The following is a 9,335-nucleotide window of genomic DNA, read 5'->3' as shown; positions in this document are numbered from 1 at the left end:
ACGGACAGGTTTTTCAAGTTGACATCCTCATTCAGTAAAAGCACACTGGCTGAACTTAAAAGATTAAGATGTCACCATCCTGAAAATACTGACAGTGAGATTACTGTGCACGCTGTCAATCATGTGTGTGCTGATTGCCACAGGCTGTGTGGATAGTGAAGGGAGATGAGAAACGATGCAGCCTCATGCAGTGATTAAATCTGCATTTCAGCATAAGATTCGAACTATTAGTCCTTTAACTGCTAAAGTTTTACTTCTAATGTCTGCACAACTTAAGTTTTTCAAAGATTCCAAAAGAGGCATAAAGTGAAAATTAATTGGCGGGAAAAAAATAAAATAAAATCTGAGTTCTGAAATAAAAACGACTCCCTTTTGACTACCAAATTTGAATATTTACCTCATTATCTCCAAGATTTCCACACATTGATCTGCACTGTGCCAACTGTCACTGCAGCAGAAAACAGATGCTGCTTTCAAATACTGTCGAGAATTATTGTAATTACTGGTAGGGTACATTTTAACCAACCAATATATTATTAAATAGCCAACAAATGGAAGAGCTGAATTTTGCATTCCTAATATGCCAACATGTGGTATTCTCATTATCTTGCCATTACATTACAACACCACTTGCAATCTTGCCTTTTCCCTCCTTTTTCCTGCTGCAGCTCAAAGTAGCTCTGCGCCGCTCAGTCTCTGAAAGAGTCAGCAGAAAGCTACTTTTGATTTAGGGTCCACATTGTTATGTCTCACTATAGAGCACCTTAATATACGACAAGTTGTTTTTATGACTCGCAGGCTGGAGCTTTCAAAAGTACATTAGGGCAGCGAGACTTTTCCAACAGATCGCTGTGGACCAACTACAGCTCCGTGAGCAGCAAAAATCTTGAGGATAATGAAGTAAATATTGGCCTCTTGGACCCACAGTAATGCTGCAGTTGCTTCAGGATCATGTTGCTCAAGCTGCTGTTGGAGTAAATTCACTCTCATTTTCTGTTCTTTTCTGGAATTATGACAAACTCACTGCAGCCACATTAACAGTTGGAGAGAAGGCTGAGTAGGAGGTGTACCATCCGACTTGATTAGTGTACAACTTTACCAGCTGACAGGAGATGATTATACCGCTGCAATGCACAGCAGCTGGAGAACAATTATGAAGCTTTATTCTGGAAAGTAATCCAGAGTTGTTGCATCGATTCTGACATATAAATACTCTTCCAACATGTTTTCTTACAAGAGTAGAGCTCAACTACAAGGACCTCAATGGATTTAGAGAGCTACAAAGTTAATACAGGGAGGATGTTGGGGTTGGTGGAGGGTTCATAAAAAATGTCAGATACAGGAGATAGCTACTAAAGCAGGACGAGGAAAGTGTCCTAACTTAGAAATTACATAATTACACCTCACAAATCATAAAACTGTTATTTTTCAGTGGTAACGGTTTTGGAAAGTGCTGGCAACAGATTTCTTCTTGCTGGTGTGGACATCAGATTAGGACATCTTCAGTATGGTAGGTTTTTTGAGGGCAATAATAGACAACAGCTTACAATGTTTGACAAAAATCAAAAACCTCTGGTTGTCATAAATGAGTTATATTTAAAATGGCCCTTTTTTTCAAACAGCAGATACAATTCGATTTGATTTTCATGCATAAACACACAACAGTGGTTTGCACCAACCCACTGCCTTAACTCAGTGTATTTGTTAGTGCAGAGCTTCCATCTGATGCCACCAATGTAAAATCAGTATACTTCACTCTCATCACTCACAGGAATAGTTTTTATGCAAGGCAATATGAGGCTCGGGATTGCTGTGACAATAAAACCTCAGTCTGCAGCCCACCATGACTGATTTAATGTGGCTGACAGCAGAAACAAGGGATTTTATGACACTGACAAAGGAAACCATATTTAATGCAGATTAGTTGCATCATTTCCAATAACGAAGCATCATCTCTTTGCATTAAACTGTGGGAAAAGTCTTTATAAATGGGTACAACAAAGCTTTTTTTTTCAACAGGAAATAGCAGAAGAACGCCTAAATAAAAAGCATTTCTACTGCTTTTTCTTAATTAAAGTTTACTATTATTTCATTCAAATATGGCATGCATGACCTGCTTTTTCTTTTTTTAAGCTACTTAAGTTGACAAAGCGGCCAAAGTACATTTAGCAAACAGCAAGTCCTAGTAAGAGTAAATGCTTTGTTCTCTCTGAAAAGGTCAAAATTAAATTGAACTACATTGTTATTTTTTTCTGTTTTATCTTAAGCTAAAAATGACCTTTTCATTGATTTTAGTGTTCTCTGTGTCCACTGTGTCCACCTATCTTATAAAACATGAAAACACAGTAATAGCACATGTTTTTTAGTCCTTCATTATGCACAGATATCAAACTCTGCCGTGCATATAGTTGTGGCTTGGAAAAATGGGCTTTTGATAAATGCATGTAATATTTAAACCCCTGAATCATTTATGACCTTGAGAGCTTACTAGTGTGCTTACCATTGCAGATGTGAGAGACCCATCATATAGGCCACAAACCCCTGGAGTAAAAGCACAAACCATTCACAAACTTTTCAATCCCTGACTTGCAACCTCAGTTCCCATTAGGGAATCTTTCCCACAACCGAGAAACCTGGGAAAATGCAAAGACTCTAAATAAGATGCGAAGGCTTTCTCCGACTTACGCAATGATCAATTTTTCACAGAACAATAACAGTCCATTGAAGGATGGCTCGAACAGTTGCCTCATCCCGCACACATGCATGTAAGCACACATATGTGAGCTCAAGCCCTGGTGCATTTACGACTTGCTGCGACAAGGACACTGCATGAAGAAAACCTGAACAGCTTGCCAGCGTGTAGACAGACATGTCTGAGATTTTCTCATCACACAATCATTATGTGCTCAGCCTCCCTTCTATGAACAAGAGGAGGGAGAGGGGGGGTTTAGAATGTGTGGAGTCTGCATATCATGTTAATATTTTGTTTAGCTGATTTACTTAAACATCAGTACAACTCTGCTAAAGCTATTCCCAACAGGGTCAATTACTTCAGAAATGCCCTCAAAGCATGCAGCTACTCCGCCATGAAACATTGCATCATCATTAGCCAATCACAGGGCAGCATTCATGGGGGCTTTGTGTGGCACAGACCTAGGGAATAAGCAGGTGGATAAGAACAAAACAGTGACTCCACAAACATGACGGTGTGCTGCTGTCAATAACAGATGCCTCGCAGCTTAGAGCAGAGGTTTGGTGATCAACAAACATTTCTACTACAATCTCATTTTACTTGCAATGTGATCCATGCTTAAATAGACTTCAACAAAGGCGAGGATATAATGAGGTTCAATTGAGGTTGCATGCTAGATAAATATCTGGCATGTCCATGATAACGTGACATGGTACAGTCCACCTGTCTTTGCTTTCTGCATTGAAATAGAAAGAACAGACTGACTCAGCAGCTGGTTTTAAAAGCATCAATCTGCTAATTTTCCTTCGTGCTATCTTTGTATAAAGCTTACTTCAGTTAGGACCCAAGCGCTAGGATGCAAATATGAATTCATGAAACCAATGATTTACAGGTTTATCCTCCCACACTCCTACAGTATACTCACCCAGCTGTACTGAGTGTCTTGTCAACATGGCCGCACCACTGTCAAGACAAATCTTCTACATTTTTTTGATCAGATTCCGAACATATCAAAGAAAATTAACGGCTGCTGCGGCCAAGAGGTCATCACACTTCCTCACACTTTTTGTCTTCATCTAACTGGAACTGTGCTGAATTTCTATCCAGTAAATCACAACACATAAGATGCCTTGATAGTTTTCATCACGTCGTGCTGTATTCCCACGTCTCTACCAGCACCCTCCTTTCATACACTATAACATCACTTTAAGTATAGCAGCATCTCAGCCACTGCAGGCCCCTCCTAGACACCATTCTGGCTTTGCCTCAGCAGAGAGGATCAGCACATAGACAGACATGTGTGTTGACATAAACCTCAGCTGAACATACTAGGTGTAACATGGAGGCATAAAGCCACCAGGATCTACAGTCTCTGCACAATGGCAACGTTACGATAAGCATTAGCTCTCTGGCAGGCTAATACTGGGCTTAACGCTTGACTCTGCTTAATCTATTCTTTATGGTTTAGCCTTGCAGTGTGAACTGGTAAAACTCTGTAATGGGCTTATAAACATGCTTCTATTTGCAGTTATAGGCAGCGGTGAAAGTCTGACTACTAAATGTAAATTGGCCAACTTGGCAAAGCTAAGCCTGGTCTGGCAATTTGCTGCCTCGCTGGCGGCTTGGATGCAATTAGATTGGTCTTTGGCTGCATTAGGTTAAATTAATGCTTTCAATTGCCACCAACAGCTATGACAGTCCTGAATGCCGCAGGTCTGTACGGTCGGAAATCTTTTGTTTTAGCAAATTATTCAAAACTGCTGTGCTTCGGTGGAAAAAGAACTCAGTGCTCAAACATTCGGCCAACCCTATTGTCCGTTTTTAGATAAAAGCCACCCATGGGTCCGTATTCAGCCTAATCCATGTCAATCCCTCTAAGATAGACACTGACTACAGACAGAACTCCAAGGACAAGCTTTACAGTGATAAAGCAAAAAATCCAATATACACGCACAGACCTCTGGCCAGTGCAAAAGGTCTCATGCCACTGCAGCTCGTCTCTGCCTTCACCTGAGCTTCAAACCGATTTCCTCAGCATTTAAAGAGACAGCTGAGAGTGTCTGACAAAAGAATTCAAATATCAGCTGGGAGAAAAGAAACCGTTCAAAGGTCATCTGCAAAACAGCAAAATACAGCGGCCAAAAAAAAAACTGACCAGACAAGTTGAAGGCATCCAAATTCCACACTGAGCAGAGAATAAGCTCACAAGCAAACAAGTTGGCTCGCTGTGCCCCTGTTGAGCCTTTGCAATCATTTCAGGTAACAAGCTCAATTACACATTTAACACTGTTGAAGACAATTACACTGCTGCATCGCAACTTACCTGTCCATCTACGAGCAAAGCCCTTTTTCGTCTTTTGTTCTTTCGAACTTCCTTTCATTTTTGCCCCGTCTTTCATATCGTCTATCTACTTGTCTCGCTTCCCTTCTCCCCACTAGCTACCAGACTGTCCCTTGGTGAGAGGCAAGTAAGGGATGAAGAGGAGGGGAGGAAGAAAGGAGGGAGGAAAGGTGAGGTAGAGTGAGGAGTTAAGAGAGGGAAATTAATGTGGATGAATTCCCTGAGCTGTGTGGCGTTGCCTTTCTCTCTGAAAAGTGAGCATTTATCCTTTCCCCCTCTTCGCTTTTCTTTATTTCTTTGCATCTGAAGAGTGAATACTTCTCCTCTGTTGCCTATCAGAGATCCTTGTCATTCCATGAGTGTTTCAACACCCCTCAAATATATTCCCCCCTAATTCTTTCTTATTTCAACCCTCCACATCCTTCCCACTCCCCCAATGTCATTTGTCTTCATTTCCATCATTTCCTCTTCTTGAAACAGGTGCTAAATCACATAGAAATCCAAACACATGGCATATTCTGCAGAAATGCAGCATACAGACACATTTGCCTGCCTCTGACCAGGAATTGCAGACCTTCATTTCATTTTCAACCACAGCTCCTTCACGCTGCATAAATTGCAACTGGTATTTCACCAAAGGGAGCGTAAAACAGTGTGAAATACAGAGATTAAAAGAGAGATAAAGGGGAGCAAAGGAATAAAAAAGCGAGAGAGGCCCGAAGGGAACAGCAAGAGCGCCACATGAAGTAGTTGACCCACCCGGTTCATCCATGCACACTACCATCCCCCATTCAGTCAAGGCAGAGCTGCAAAGTCTCCTTATGAAGCAATCATAACATCCACCATTTTTTATTGATCTTATTCATCTTTGTTTCTTCTCAGTCTTTTTTTTTTTTTTACCCACACACACCTTGAGTGCTTCACTTCTCAGGGGTTATCCATGTGGTTGACAGCAGCAGCTGCAACCACGACACCAACACACAATCACAGTTTGCACTCAACTACACACGAAACAAAAATCTGTCTCTTACCAGTCACCTCCCTCTCTCTCCTACACACACACACACACACACAGACTCACACCCACCAGCACCACCTGCTTCACTGATGGTACTTCTGCTCTACACAAGCCCCCTCCCATTCCTTGCTGCTCCCACACATGGTGCCTCCACCCAGTGTTTTCACCATCCAACATCCCTCCGAGCCTCTTCCCCTCCCACCCCCCGGGCGCCTCGCTCCTAACCCACTGCCCATTAACTGATGCTACCTTTACAGCATCATCCTCCTCAAGCAATGCCACTCTCCACGAGCCCTCAGCCCAACCCCCCATCCCCTGCTCTCTCTCGCAGAGTGTGACAGGAGGACAGCCAGCTGGTTGGACAGCACAGCACGCAGAATCAAAAAAAAAAAAAAATACCTGCTACACAAGTATGCATAGAGATAGGGTTGACATGCCTTGGGATGGTGCATTGCCCATGCTGCGACACGGACCGCTGCAGCTGAAAGTGATCGCGTTTCCTGTTCCCCCTCCTCTTTTTTTCCTCTCTCCTCCTCCCTCCTCCTGTTCCTCGCTTTCTGTTCTTCACAAAGCGCTGGGTCTCTCCTTCCTTGCGCCAGTCCCCGCGCTCCTATTCGCTCCTCGCCTTTTACCGTCCTCCTTCCCTTTGTCTTGCTCTGGCTTTCTCTTGCCTCCGCTGGAACCTCCTTCGCGAGATGGCTATGGTCCAGCAGCGGCGCTCCTGACAGCACTGTGCGTGTGTGACTGCGAGCACGTGTGTGTGTATGTGTGTGTGTCGGGGAGAGGCTGGGTGGGAGAGAGAGAGAGAGAAGCGATGGGCGTACTCTTCAGCAGTATGAGCTTTGGGAGACTGTGCATGCCGGTGCAGGGATGCTCAGCCCACAGCTAAGAATGAAGCTCAAATTTTGCCCATGATAAATTCACACTCCCTCACCCACTCTCTCTCACTTGCTCTCTCCATGCCTTATTTCCTCCCCATTACACATTATACTCTCTCTCTCTCTCCACTTAAAGACACAGGCAGCAGCCGCTGCATTGCTCCATGCCTAAGGCACATCTCATGATATGGTAATAAAGGGGAGTCCAGGGATGTGGCCCTGCATGGGGCTCTGAAGCAGAGCCAGCAGGGGGTTGGGTGGAGAAATGCTTGAAGCATCTATTGTACCAGGAATGGAGTGAGGATCCGGGAGGGTGGTGTTGGTGATGTGCGAGAGAGAGAGAGAATGAAAGAGAGAGGAGAGAGTGAACACTTGAAATATCCCCTTGTGACAACAGCAGCTAATGATGAAGCTGTGATGGGCCAGAGGCGAAGTTGTAGTGGATTGGCATGGCAACCGGAGCTCAGTGGCAGGTTGGAATGACGAGAAGGACGCCACAGGAGGGCAACCTCAGCACCACTGTGGCCTGCTGCTCTGTCCTGCTGTTTGTTTGTCTGCAAGCATAAATTATTACTCCTTTGAATCCTGGCACCTGTCACCTTTGGTCTCCAACAATCAGAATCCAATGTCATACCAGCTTTTGAAAAAATATCCAAACTGAAATGAATCATGTATAAAACTGCGTCTCCTGGTTGATAAAGGACCAAAAGAAAAGAGCTACAAGTAGCTAAAAGAAGCAAACATGTGGAGTGGACAAATAAGAACTTTGAGTTATGGATGAGAGTTTGAGAACATCTCTGTCAAACAGAGTGAGGCTGTTCTTTGCTGTAGCAGCTAATGGGTGTTGATGAATTAAGGAGTTAAGAGGGCGGAAAAGAGAGAGGGAGAGAAAGTAAAATGCCAGGAGATGGAGAGATAAAAGAGGATAGAGGGCCTCTTCGTGATGAGAGCAATGAATAATATATGATCAGGCTGCTCATGACTTACACAGCACACTGGAGTGTCCGTCATGTCCAGCTGGTTCACAAGCTCGGGGAGAGGATACATCAGCCTGTCAGGTGTAGTCTGTCCAGCTGGAGCAGAAGCAAGCCGACAAAACCCTGCAACAGCACAGATTTACTGATTTTATTTTGTTTTTTTAAAGTTGAGGTGAGGGATGTTTACAAGACTATTTTCACAACTCTAGTTTTTAAAACCATCCAAACAGAACTTCTTTTAGTTTCGATCAAAATGTCATCATAATAACTCTGATTTATTCTGCAATTTATGATTCTCATTGTCGATAATAAGTACGCAAATCTCCTTGTACAAATATCGATGCGTGTTAAAAAGACACACATAACATACGCTGGGCTGTACCATTTTGGAAAAATCTGACATTGTGATGCAACATGATAAACTGAATAGCCAACTGGAAGTTTGGAACCTTTCTCATATGAAGTAAAAGCTGGCAAAGCATTCAAAGTTTTTTGCTTTAGATGGCACGAATGAGCTCTGTGTTGCTTATTTAAATGGTCAAACAGATTAGTAGCGTTGCCTCGTGTAGCAGCAACAACTGCAAGACACTTCCAACAGAGAAGCTGTGTTTGGTCAACATCAGCCGTTCTGTAGCCGGAATATTTCCACACAGCTGACTGATGCTCCACAATTAAGGTGAAAATGATAATCAGCATTGAGATCATAATTACCCTGTTTGTTGTAATTACCTACTGATTTTATAGACAAAATATTTTTATCACGTTTTCACATTTAAATAAACAGAACGCTGCTTTCACTTTTATGTTGCGCTAAATTCCTGCTCATGTACAAATATGAGACAAGCAAAACTTGAAATAAGGTTCTTCTTCACATGCTTTAATAGCTTCTCTCTTAAAGCAAAAGATCAACAGAATTGTACTCAAAATGTGTCACTTGCTAAACATCTACTCATCGATAGACACTATATTTTACCAGTGTTGCCGAAACATTGCTACAATGGAAGCTAGCTGGTTGGCCGTGCACAGAGACGCCTCTAGTCTCCGCTCAGTTGCTGCACTGCAGCAGTTCAGACAAGTTTTTGTGACCAAAGAATGTAATAATGTGTTCTAATGCCATATTTACCCAAGCTGAAGCCAGTCTGCATGGGCTGCTTTCTATGGGCAGACCTTTTGATGACTCAGAGTTGCATTTTCAGCATTTATATCACAGTTGATTAGGTTTATTTAATTGTGAGAACCCAAAGTCGTTATCATGTCTAATATTCCATCTACTGTGCAGCCATACATTGTGTTCCTTTCGATGTCTCTCCTGTTGTTCATTCATTTTGGTCACATGTAAAAACTGTATGTCAACTCCATATCTTGTCAATTTATTTTGTGTATCCAAGAACCTTTAAAACAAAGTAAATTATGTTCTACGTGACAGACT

This window comes from Stegastes partitus, unplaced genomic scaffold (genome assembly GCF_000690725.1).
Source record: "Stegastes partitus isolate 25-593 unplaced genomic scaffold, Stegastes_partitus-1.0.2 Scaffold2184, whole genome shotgun sequence".
In the NCBI taxonomy this organism is placed as follows: Eukaryota; Metazoa; Chordata; class Actinopteri; family Pomacentridae; genus Stegastes; species Stegastes partitus.
Note: the sequence above shows the minus strand (reverse complement) of the source record.